This window comes from Canis lupus, chromosome 22 (genome assembly GCF_048164855.1).
Source record: "Canis lupus baileyi chromosome 22, mCanLup2.hap1, whole genome shotgun sequence".
In the NCBI taxonomy this organism is placed as follows: Eukaryota; Metazoa; Chordata; class Mammalia; order Carnivora; family Canidae; genus Canis; species Canis lupus.
Window position 1 is genome coordinate 12,699,797 of NC_132859.1, and position 13,173 is coordinate 12,712,969.

At 35.0% G+C, this 13,173-nt stretch overlaps 2 long non-coding RNA genes across 7 annotated transcripts in view; one reads left to right on the forward strand and one right to left on the reverse strand.

The window, feature by feature from the left end:
• The window catches only part of LOC140613894 (uncharacterized), a 31,211-nt gene extending 28,923 nt beyond the window's left edge, over nucleotides 1-2,288 (forward strand). Inside the window, exon 3 of the long non-coding RNA XR_012014800.1 lies at nucleotides 1,765-2,288. This is a non-coding gene — a long non-coding RNA (uncharacterized lncRNA). The remainder of the gene's footprint in view (nucleotides 1-1,764) is intronic.
• LOC140613892 (uncharacterized) overlaps nucleotides 1-13,173 on the reverse strand; it is a 195,920-nt gene that overhangs the window by 55,210 nt on the left and 127,537 nt on the right. For 3 of the 6 annotated variants that reach the window (XR_012014794.1, XR_012014799.1, XR_012014798.1), the window contains exons 9-11: nucleotides 5,041-5,183; nucleotides 4,225-4,961; nucleotides 2,656-2,758 (exon numbers count right to left, since the gene is read on the reverse strand). This is a non-coding gene — a long non-coding RNA (uncharacterized lncRNA). Of the gene's footprint in view, nucleotides 1-1,526; nucleotides 2,084-2,655; nucleotides 2,759-4,224; nucleotides 4,988-5,040; nucleotides 5,184-13,173 lie in introns of those variants that run through there. The other 3 variants (XR_012014796.1, XR_012014792.1, XR_012014793.1) reach the window with 3 other exon arrangements.

Consider the following 13,173-nt stretch of genomic DNA (forward strand, 5'->3'; position numbering starts at 1 on the left):
AAATCACTCTAAAGGGGCCACCCCTCAGACACACTGTGAACCTATTATCTCAAATGTGATGCTAAAACTACAGCAAAGAAAGAAAAAAAACTACAGCAAAGACAAATTGGTGACCTGTTATTGATCACTGTGGATACATAACGAGAAAATCTTTTTAATTTTCCTAATTGAAATTTTTTTTGAGTATAATGCCAGTAAATAAATGTTATATTTGGATTCCTACAGATAAATTTCATTTGGTTATTCATATGTATTTATAATGAATGCATATGGCCTAATATAATTCACAAGTTACCATTGTTCTTCTTTATATTTTTTTACTGGTAAATATATTTTTCCACAACATTGTACAGGTCTTATGCTTGGTGATTATCTATGTCATATAACACTATTTTTTTCCTATTTGGTTCAGAAAATGGAGGGAAAGTGGGCTGTTTGGCTACCATAACCTTCCTGGCAATATACCACAACTATACATGCATTTTTTTTTCAAGTAGAATAGGTTCTAGCATAAGGCAAGTCATTTCATCAGGCCTGAGTTAATAAAGAATGAAAAATCCATGCCCACTTGTTTCAAACTGTCAAATAGGAAACGATTAAACTTTAATCAAAAGAAATAGCATTCAGTATCATTATTAGGTGAAATAATTTCACTCTGCACTTACTCATGGTTCCTTTATAAACCAAGAGAATGTTAATTTGATGCTCCACTAAGTGTTTTGAATCATCTAAAATATTTTGCCACCCTCATATTTCTGAAGCTAATTTATTAATACACTGAGTATTTTTTCCACTAACTAAAGGTATACTTACAGAAAGATAACATTCAAACTGTAATCTGAAAAGACCAATTCATTAGAAGTGTATCTAAAAGCACCATCTACTTTCTTGGTCTTGTTATTCTTAAATTTTTATTAGAAATGAGGTTCTACATATTAGTGAGAATGTACCAAATATAGCATCAAGTATTACACTGTCCAGTGAAGCCATTCTGATATCTCAAATACTGAAGAAAAACTCCTTGATATGTTCAGGAAATATATGCTTTTTGAGGATAATTGAGCTTATGTTGAATACTTTATATCAAGTCACTATATTATTACTGTAGCTAGTGAAATTTTAACTAGATAAAAATGAGGAAAAAAATTTGGTGCAGGCATAAGAAACCTTAAAGAAATGTTAAAGCACAATTGTGTGAAAACTCTAAACTGCCCCACTCCCCACTTCTGCAAAGTTATAATTGACATTTATCACAGAAAACAATGAAAAAGCAAAAAAATGTAAATAATTACAAGAAATCTAATAGTTAATTATAAAGTAGAAAATGCCAAAGGTTTTTCTCTTGATCAGTGTGGGCTCTCCTCCTGGAAGCATTCAGGTTTGAGCAGCACTTGTGGACATAAGACACACATGGGGTTTGTATGTAGACTTCTATGCCATTAAATTCAAATTCCTTTTCATTTTGTAAAGGTTAATATTTGGGGGGAAAAAACCTTCCACATTGGTCTTTCCATTCTGGTCTCTCCAAGCTCTTGAGAAAGTTTGCTATGGCAGTGTCAAAATGTTGATTGAGGATAATACATGGTAGGTGAGCTTTTTTTTTTTTTCCCCCTGATATGTAAACAAAGTCACAAGGTGGGTATATCAACTCTTAAGACTTCTTTGGAGTCAGTAAATGAAGTGGTACATCTAGCTTCTAACAAGCAACTCACTTGCCAGAAAAAGCATGGTTTTGAAAGTGCATTTTCTCTGCTCACTTCTCAGGGATTTCACATTATGGACTGTAAATTTGCTCCCTAAAGAAAAGCTTCCTGTTGCTGCATTCATTCCAGATTCCTCAGCAATCTTGGAAACATTGCCAATGCCTTTCCTACAGTGAGGCACTGCTCTGTCTGACCCGGGCTCCAATGATCTGATCAGTGACTTGACGAGTGTACTGGCTCTACTAACACAGTCCAAAACACACGTGCTTTTGACAACCACATCACATTCTTGACTCCTGCAAATCTTCTGGTCAGGTGATCCTTCCAGGTCTCTTTAGTATGAATCACTGCTTAGTGTGAATCGAATCCACTTTGATCTACTTTAGGGAAATAAACAAAACTGTGAAATGCCCATTGTTCATCAGTGTTAGTGCTTTAGAAATCAAGCCACCCTGAGTCATCAAAGTGGGGAAGGTGCTATTTATCACAGAACTGTGAATTCCCAGGATAGTCATTAGGTGCAAATGTACTATGGAGCTGCAGTTTCACTAGGTTTATGCCTGAGTGCCAATAATAAAATTAACCGTGACGGCTACAATAAACTGTCAGAGATGAAAGACCTTCCAAAAGGAGGTTTCTGCTATCATTTATACGGTTGACTACCATTCAGCACATAAACACACAGAACACACAAAGGCCAGGGGCTCTTATTCTCTCTGCTTTTGTTCAAGAAAGTGGTTGAAGGCATTAAAAGGGAAGGTACACCTGGCATATTTCAGGGAGACAGAAAAACAGAAATATTTGTGTTAACATACTGAAATGTAATCATTTCAAAATGATTATGTCACTTTCATACCATAGAAGGGTCTTGATTATCAATGTGAATGGAAAGAGATAAAGATAAAAATTCATAACACTGATCAGAGATTGATAATTTATTTTCAATACTCACACATTAATTTCACTCTGGGTTCGGCCCAGATCCTCTCCTGCTTGGTTTATAAAAGTTGGGCAGTTTAAAACATGGCCATCTGTGAGCATCAGTAGTAATATGCCTTTGAAAATACATATACATATATATATTTGATAATTCAATAGAAGAATATATATTAGATATACATTCTCTTATATTATTAAGTCTAAACTAATATTGATAATTTTCTGATGAGAATTTTTTATTTAAAGTTAATTTCTTTTTCAAAGAATATAAAAACCAGTCTTAATTCAGCAAATAAGGAGACTATATTGCTTTGAAATAAAATGAAATATCTAACTTGTATGCTGAATTCGAAAGATTTTTTTTAATTTAAAGCTCTATAAATCTGAGAAAAGAGAGCTACATGCTTTGTTTTTTCTAAAATTCAGGGTTTCCAGAAATCAAGGAAATTGCCAAAAAAAAAAAAAAAAAAAAAACCCTTACCTAAAATTAACTGAGAATAACAGTGACAGAAGAAGGAAGCAAATCAAGATTTCTCTACTTAAGAGATCTAGCCCAGCAAAAATCACATGGTCTATAATTTTCCATCTAATGTTTCTCATGTAGCATCTGGTATAAACTCCATTCTTATTAAATATACTGGCAGCCCCTTATTTATAAGCAGAATGTGATCCAAAGTCCATTTATTCCTTAGAAACAATGCAATAAATGCCTTGGTTTCTTGGCAGTTACACAAAATATGTTAAGGAAGTAGCTGAATTTCTATAGTTCTCCAATTTTAAAATAGATTCATATACGGTTGCAATAACAAAACTAAATGAAACCAAAATACAATTGTTGAAATTTTGAAAACGTAGCTTCAATTCCACTGCTGGCAGAGGAGTTCAATGGGAAACAGAGGAGATAAAATGGGTATCTCTAGAGTCTAAAGTACCATCCAGTGACTTTCAATGTTGTTAGAAGATAGTGCCACTGCTATTATATTATGTTGCTATACGCATTACAATATTCTAGTACATCTTCAAGACTATTATTGTATCCTAAATATCATTAGAGTATTTTTTTACTGGCTTTAAAAAATTTTTTTTGGTTTGTTTTGGTTGATGGGCATAGGTGTTCAGCAGGTCTCAGCTAACAAATTGAATGATATAAAGGGAAAGAAACCTAAAAGGAAATATAAAGATGGTTTCTTTAGAAGCCCCTGAGAAAAAGAAGATGGAGAAAGAAAAAAATAAAGTGAATAGTTGCAGACACACTTAACAGCTTTATAAAGGACAGTCGTGAGTATAGCATTCACAAGTTAATCCCTTTTCCTTCCTCTAGACACCATGTCATGAACCCAGCCAGGTTCAGTGTCTGCAAAGTCATTCCATACCAACTCAAGAAATACCAAAAAGTACTTACAAAATAGGGCAAAAATAAAAACAAATGTATATTTTAGAAACATACAGTATAATCACCTGAAACACTATAAAGCTGCTATGATTTTTTTTTTTAAATATGGACTAGACTAGCTGAGGCTTCAAATTTCACTTAACGGTCATTTACTGAGCTACAGTAAATGCTACAGTAAGTGCTACATACCTGCTACATATCAAGGATTGTTCTAGGCACTTGGAATCCATTAGTAAACAATAGTCACATCTCTTCATGGAGATTCTTTTTTTTTTTCCTGATTCCATACTCTTCTCTTTCAATGAAGTTGCATTGCTGAGCTCCTGTAAACAAGGTCCTGTGTATGTGCTCTGTAAACAGCAATGCTTTTTTCCTTCCTTGATAATGTAATGTAGTTTTGCCACAGTCCTGGCTTTCCCAAAGTCCTCTTTCATCAGTTTTAAATGTAAATAAAATAGTTGCCTTCTCTTTCAATGACCTAAACAAAATTTTCTGAAAAAAATCTTAGCTACTTCTAGAGCTGTGCTTCAAGTTTTCTCTTAAATGCTAACACGAAGCCAACAATTTCCCTTTTGGAAGCAATCACACCATTCCTTTATTGACTCAAGCACCTATGCTGAAATTCATTGCTTGGTTTAGACTTTAAACTTTGGAGGCATAGGTATTTTCTGACCAGGCATCCACAAAATTGCATATGTTTCCACCTCATTGCTCAGCCAATACATTTTCATGCCATCAGCAATTGAATTGACTTAGCATTTTCTTCTCACTTCAAATATTTCCCCTTGTTCTAAAAAATTACACTCATACCCAAATGAGACAACTTGAAGTGAGTTCATTCACTTTTATTCCAGCCTTCATGTCTCAAGTAAGGTTTTTCTTCACTTTTGTAGTGATTTGACATCCTGAAATTCGTATCTCCTTTTCTAAGACACAAAGTAGAAGAATTGTACTTTAAAAATCGAAGGAAATACAAAAGTGAAGAGCAGTATAAAAGACACATACTTGTTGTAAGTGCAATGGTCCACATAGCCAGACAAAACCGTGGCTAGCAGCCAGCTCAACTGTGCCTTGCTGGATCTTCCAAGGCATCACCTGACATGGGGTCAGTGGCACAGACTCAGGGACTTAGAAGTTCACTTTCTGTGCTGGAACAGAGGTCATTTCATGATGCTTCTCATAATTCAAGGTAATTTGTATTCAAATAAAATGCTTACTTTCAACAGTGGTATGAACTGCTATTAAGAGGCCAAAGGCAAGACATCTGGTGGCTCAATGGTTGAGCACCTGCCTTTGGCTCCAACCCTGATCCCAGGATCCTGGGATCAAGTCCTGCACCAGGATCCTCATTAGGGACCTGCTTCTCCCTCTGCCTATGTCTCCACTTCCCCCTCTGTCTGTCATAAATAAATAAAATCTTTAAAAAAAAAAAGAGGCCAAAAGCAAAATAAAGACTCAGGTGTGATAAAGAGAAGACCACAGTGACATAGGGAAGTGAGGTTTTTATACCTCTGGCCTGAGTGATTACCTCAGCATCTTTCTCATCAATTATCCATAATTACCAAATATCATTAGTAGCTCTCTAAAACATAAATGAGATTGAAGAAAGACTAAGAAAGCATAGTTAGAGGCACACACCTTGGAATAGTTTAGACAACCTGCCATGTAAATCTAAGAGTGGTTACATATACCATTTTCACTATTTTGACAGGCATTTGAAATTCTTTAACTGTGGGATTTCAAGTTTGTAAAAGGGATGTGTCAGTTAAAAGTTTTTTACTATATTAATTTTTATAACTATCAGGTATATGGATTAAGTATCAGGCATTAGAATTGGCTATTTCACGTTTTATAAATTGTTTGCAATAGTAATATCTGCTTCTTTCTTTTTAGTTTCTATCTTTCTTCTATTCTTTTTCTTCTTTCATTTCTTATAAATGCCCCAATCTCTCAGAAGAAATCATTTAGCAATGCTCACTAAATAATTGAAATTGCTCCAGGTACTTCAAATTAAATTTTTTTTCTATTAAGTGTTTTTAAAATACTGGCATTGGTTTGCAAAACAGATGTCCAGAACCTTTCAAGACGGTTGAAATTTGAACCTATCATCATTATCTTACCCCATAAAAAAATCCATTTATCTTACCTATGGGGTGTCAAAATCTTAGAAACGTAGAAGTTCAAAAGGAAGGATACTGGTATGAGCTAAAAGCATTCTAGGAGTTCAGTAGAAGACCAGGAAGTTTATACAATTTAGGGAATTTAGTCTAATTAATGCCCCCCCCCCAAAGAAACCTCTCCATTTGTAATGCAACCGTTCCCAAAGTATCAAAGCAAATTATAGAATTGTTTTCATTGATGTTAATAGGATCAATTTGAAATGTTTTTAAAAGATAAAAATGACCTAAGAAATAATTCTCCAAATTCCAAAAACATGGAAACACAATCAAGTATAAATTAGATGTAGCTATATTGTTAGTTTTTTGCCATATCCTATACTTTAAGCCAACCCACCTATTTCTTCTTGTCTCCAAATGTGACACTCAAAGCAAGTTTCAAATAATATATGATACTCAAAGTGTAAGATCACTTTCTCCGATTGGCTTCTAGCTTAATTTTTACCAATTCTGATTTCCCTGATTCTAATTTATTAGTTCTAAACCCCATTTCACCTCAGTCCTGCTTCCTTCCCCCTAACTCCCTTACTAAATTTGATAGCACTCTGCATGGTTCTCTCCCAAGGAATAAATAAGCTTTAAGTGACCATTCAAGATTTTTTAACAATTAGTACAGCATAGGACTTAAGCTATCAGAACAAACGCTGGTTATAAATAATGGGTACTTCTATACTGGCACATAACTGCTCAAAAATACTCTGTCTCCTCTGTACTTGGATTTAATCTAAGGTTCTGTTTTTATACTCACTGGTTCTAGTATCTGTTGTTGATATGCTGAGTTCCTACCGTGGTTCAAAGTTGTATGTAATTTAGGTACCATGATCAGTTCATTTCTACTTGGATTAACCCTCCAAGTCCCCCGCCTTTCTTTTTTTTTTTTTTTTTTAAGATTTTACATAAATTCAATTTAGTTAACATAGTATATTTTTAGTTTCAGGAGTGGAATTTAGTGATTCATTAGTTGCATATAACACCCTGTGATCATTACATCAGTGCCCTCCTTAATGCCCATCACAGCAGTTACCCCATTCCCCCACCCACCTCCCCTCCAGCAACCCTTTGTCCCTAGAGTTGAATCTCAGGATTTGCCTCCCTCTCTGTCTTTATCTTATTTTATTTTTCCTTCCCTTCCCCTATGTTCATTTGTTTTTTGAAATTCCACATGAGTGAAATTATATGGTATTTGTCTTTCTCTTTTTTCTCTTAGCATAACACCTTCTAGTTCCATCCATATCATTGCAGTGTATATGTATATAAACCACATCTTCTTTATCCATTCATCTGTCGAAGGACATCTGCACTCTTTCCATAGTTTGGCTATTGTGGACATTGCTGCTCTAAACATTGGGGTGCCTCCAAGTTCCTTTTAAAGGACAGGGGATAAAGGCTGACAGCAGAGATTGGGGACAAATGGGTGAAAATATATCTCCTTTTTATGATTTATAAGGTTCTTCATTTAAATGTTTTCTCAATGATTATCCTTCAATTTACAATTGTTTTTCAATTTCTATTGAGCAGCTGCATGATTAGCAACAACTGAAATGCCATAAGCTGTCCTTAAGCATTAGAGATTCTCAATGGAATCCAATATTGGAGAATAAGCACACCCATAGTTATGATATTTGATAAGAACAGGACACTTCTGTCATTTTTCTCTTTTTCTGTTTTACAGATCTACTTCAAAATAATTTAGCATGATGTGTGTAATTGATCTAATAAATCATATCTCATAACACATACCACTTAAAGTAAAAAGAAAACAAGTGATTTATTAGCCATCCCCTTCAGTTATTGAAAGTGAATACATTCGGACTTACAGGAAAGAGAAATAAGACCCTTCCACTAACTAAGAAGAAAGGAAATTAACATTTGTTTAGTGACTAAAGTATGCTAGAAAGCATAATTAGCACTTCAATTATACATTATCTCATTACATTTTTACACAAATTCTGCAGGTAGATGTTATTAACTCCCTGAGTTTTTTTCTCTGTTGTAGCCACAGGTACTTTGCAGTCCAGTGCCAGGAGCCAAATAGATATCTATTGACTGAACAGATTCCTAATTGAGATGAGGACACTAAGACTCAGGGTTGAGAAATCTTAGTCAAAGTAACAATTTTAGTCAATTTGTAACAATTACTAATATTTATTGTATATCCAATCTATTCTATGCCAAGTAATTTACATGAATCTTCTCATTAATCTTCACAACAATCTTCACAACCTTTACTTTCATTTTATTTATAAAAGAATTGAGGCTCAGATGGGGTAAGCAACTACACCCCTTTACACAGCCAGGAAGCAGCAGAAATTCCAGAATCTGGACCAGGAAGTCATAGGCTAGAAAAGGCCTGTTTCACCACAGAAATACTGTTTCTCTTAGAAGCAAAGGTAGAGATTTGACACCAGCTCTAACAGTGCCCAAGCCCAAACTCTTGTATAACTCTAATCTCATGCTGAAAGACATAAGCAACCCCAGTCTTTTAGTATCTCCAAGGCTGACAAGCTTTGATCGTCTAGTCAAAATATCCCCTTTTTCTAGGTAGAAATTATCATTCTTAATTACCCTTGTAATATGCAAAGTAAGCTTAAAATTCTACCTCTCAAAACTTTTTAAAGTCACTTAATCCTCAGAAAACCCTAATAGTATAGGCATTAGTTCTACAGAGATTAAAGACATGCTCAAAGTTATAGGTGGTAGATGGAAGAGCAGAGACTATTCTCCTGACTACTACATGTGTCTTATAGAATCACAAATTGAGAGGTTCAAAAGACAATTTTAGGGTTCTGTGAAGAGTTTGACTAGGGGATCTAACTTTCTGAGGATGAAAGCAATCACTTCGTTTTAGTGAGCTATAGAATGTTCCAGGCAGGGAGAATATATTTGAAGTTTCTAAGGTAGGCAAGCATTTGGCCCAAAGGAGGATCTTGAAGCAGACCCATGTGACCAAAGTGCAGTGATTAGGGGAAGGTAGGCAGCTGGAGAGGGAGTCCTGTCAGCATAAAAGGCTGTTTAGAATTTTGGGTGTTTTTTTCCTGAGAGTAGCAGAAAGCCATTAGGGTTCTGAGCAGAGTGATGAACTCCAATTTCTGTCTTAAAACAAGTGCTGGCTGATGTGTGAAGATTAGACCAGAAGAAGTGAAGGGCAGGAGCAACTCAGTCAGAGGTCCAGGTAAGAGGTAAGGCTGGCTAAGCATGAGTTACTGTGGAGAGGAGTGGACAGTCAAGCAATGGCACGTGGAATTGACAAGAGATTGGGCATGCATTAAACAGGTCCATAAAGTTGGGAGACAAGACAGTACCATGTAGGACTATAAATAAAGGTCCACCAGATATAAAGTACCATTTTTATGAGAGGCCATCCATTGTCTCCATTTCTCAGGGAAATTCTCAGGTCACCCACTTCCCTCCTCCTAAATCTCTTAGAAAATGGATGGGCCCACACTACTGCATTGCCACTAGAAGTTCTCTTTTTTCCCTCCTCAGATGGCACGCCATTTTGTGAAATCAAACAACTCATTTATTTTTCATAGATATAGCTGGAGGAGACTCCCATCTCATGTAGATAAAAGAGGGAATGAGGATAAATGACTCTATCCTGTGCAGTGCCACATTTAATCCTAAGACAATTTGAATTTGCATTGCTACTTCTTTTTGTTTAAGCAAAATCTTTGCATGCTGTTAGGGTAAGGCTCTGGTCTATCTGTCTGTCTCTCTCTCTCTCCATTTTTTTTTTTTTTTCATATTGGAGTCCTCTTCTGTTTTAGGAGTGAAGGGATGTGTGCCAAGTCCACCTCTTCTTACTAAAAATATGGATTTGTTATTATTTTTGTAATATTCTGTAGAGTTTTAATATCTAAAAATAAAAATAAATGCTGTATCCCTCCAAAAATCATACTAAAATAACCTATAATCTATTATTGAAATATGCTAGTCAAGGGAAATATTATAATGTGATAGGCTGAACATGGCCCCTCAAAGATATCTATACTTTAATCCTTAGGATCTTTGAATACATTACCTCCCACAGCAAAAAGGAATTTGTAGGTGTAATTGAGTTAAGGACCTTGAGATGGATTACCCTGGATTATCCAAGCAAACCAAATATAATCAAAAAGGCTTTCCTAAGAGGGAGACAGAATGCTAAGTATTAGGTAGAGGTACTGAAAGCTGTTACACTGCTGACTTTGAATGAATATGAAGGATAAGGTCACTAGCCAAGAAATGCTGGCCATATCCAGAAGCTAGAAAAGAAAAGGAAATTGGTTCTCTCCCTGAGCCTCCAGAAGGCAAGAAGTCCTGTCACCATCTTGATTTTAGCCCACTGAAATGATTTCAGACTTACCTCTAGAAATGTAAGATAACAAATTTGTATGATTTTTTAAGCCATTAACTTACGGAAATTGTTACAGCAGCAACTGGAAACAAATAGATATTGTTAAACTTGAACTAAGCCATTTAAATTGATAGTAAAGCATTAGCATTTGTATCAGATACACTCAAGAATAAATCTAAGGTTGCCACTTAGTCTGTGTAATCTTACAAAGTTACTTATACTTTCTGAACCTCGATTTTCTCATTCATAATATAAGTAAAATGATAACTACTCTCAAAAGATGCTATAAATACTTTGGTCTGAGTGTACTAATCTTTCCTCTAGTGTTCTGCCTAATAGTATATACACAAAAGGATCTATAGCCAAATAAGAAATAATGTGCATGTTTAAGTTCAAAATATTAATTATCCTAAATTCTTAAAAGTACAATGTGACAGAAGCAGCTAGTTATCAGTCAGCTCTCAGTTCTACAATTGCCACTAATTTCAATGGTACTGAAATTGTGGTTCATGGATTGTTGCTGGTCAGAAAGCCCACTGATCTCCAATGAGGTTAGTACAGAAATTATACTTAAGGTTCTATATGTTATATTTGTAATAATTAAATGCATTTTGTTCCTTGGGTATTATCATCAGTAAATAAAATATTCAGTTCTGTGTTTGGTTTTCACTACCTCAGCTACCAACTAGAGCTGATGCCCAGCTTGGTTTTGAAAATAAGTTCACTTTGGTTTACCTTAGAGCTTAAATCATCAAAGCTCTGGGAGAAGCTCCAGCCATGAGTAGGAAATATTTAATGTACATATAAATTCCACATTCTATATCTACTCTGACTCAAGGTCAGGATTTAAAGCCTACCCCAATAGGTCCAGCATAATTTACTCCTGGGGGAGAATCCTCTTATATTCCAAAGTGCTACTCTGTTATAACATATTCTATGATTCTGCAGCCATCCACAATATAACTAACTATTGAACAAGATGGCATAATATTTATCTAATTGGGATCCCAAGTTCAAAATGTCCAAGAATGAGAATGGCAGGATAAGGCAAAATAGCATTAACACTAGACTCTCTGAATGGTCTTCTCAGTGCACTAAAGAAAGCGTAATGAAGACACTACTTAAGTAGCAGTGTAAGCTAAGTGGCTTGACCCTTTCCCAAGTCCCTTCTAGCTTTAAAACTCAAATTTGGAATTCAATTTTGAAACAGAGATAGTATTGCAAATCAAATATTCCATATGTTCCCCACATTTCATCTTCTTGAATTCAGGTAGGGCCGAATGACTTATTCTGATCACTGTACTGTGAGCAGGGGTTGGCCAGACACTGAAGAAAAGGTGTGAGTTCCCTTCTCATTCTTAGGAAGCCTGGAGCTCAAAAGTTGAGATGGCTGAGTCATAGGTCAAAGGAGACTACACTGTTGAGGCATCACCTAAAGGACAGGGTAGTGAAGAGTTATTTGACCTACAGATGTCTTTACAGGAGAAGAAATAAGCTTTAGGTATTAAGCCCTTGAGATTCTGTGTTTGCCTGGTACTGAAGCATAAGCTTATCCTCATCTGTCTGCTGAATAATTAACCATCAAAAAGAAAGAGTAATGAAAATCATAAATAAGATGAGAAAATATACTTGGCCAAATGTAAGATCTTGTTAAAATTCCTAAGTTTTAGAATCATCTAAATCTTTCAAGTTTTTATTTCTCATCACAAAACACAACTTTATGTTCTATGTAAAAGGTTGCAAAATCTCAGAAAAAATTCTCTTGAGGCTTTCTAAACATCAAAAAGATCTTTAAGCAACACTTTGAAAAGTTAACAGAAAATTAATTTTAAACACACAGTTCTTTGTTCTTATCTCTAAAGTGAGTGAGTTTAAACTTTCAGTGAAAAGGTGCTGACAAAATGCATTTTGACAGATGATAATACTGTAAATTAGAAACAAATGTAGATTTGAAGGGTCACAATAAGACTGAGTAAAAACTGGAATGCAAATGCATTTTAAACATCTCCTACATCTCTACTGTGGAAAGTCTCTCTTAACTTCTATTTAAAGTTTTTTTTTTTTTTGACATGTTAATTCACGATCACATAAACATATACACTGGAGATACTTTAAAGGTGTTTCTCCTTGTTAAAAAAAAAAGTCAGCTGAAAATTCATAGACTTGACTATTCTTATTTTTTAAATGTAAGTACTACTTTTTTTCTCGAAAAATGTTTTTAATGAATTAAACAGCACAATGATAGTATAGTTTATTCAGAAACAGGTCACAAAAAGTGGTCCTGTTTTATTCAGGATGTCATGTCCCAGATGTTAGAATCTCAATTCTATTTCAATGTGACATTTTCAAAACCAGAAAGCACCCCGAGGGCCTGGCACAAGGAACAAAGAGAAGAAATTTTTCAGATAAAATGAAAAGACCTAATACTACTCAAGGCTGCCTATTTTATAGCTAAAGGTATATTGACAATCACTCTGAGGCAGTTGTACCTACTCTACTGGAATAAACTGATGATATGAGATCCTCTACCTACTGCTGGAGATGTCTTGAGGATTATTCCATAATAGAGAGAATGAACACCATATGCTTGCAATTTAAGAATAAATTAAAAGTGGGCCATTCTAT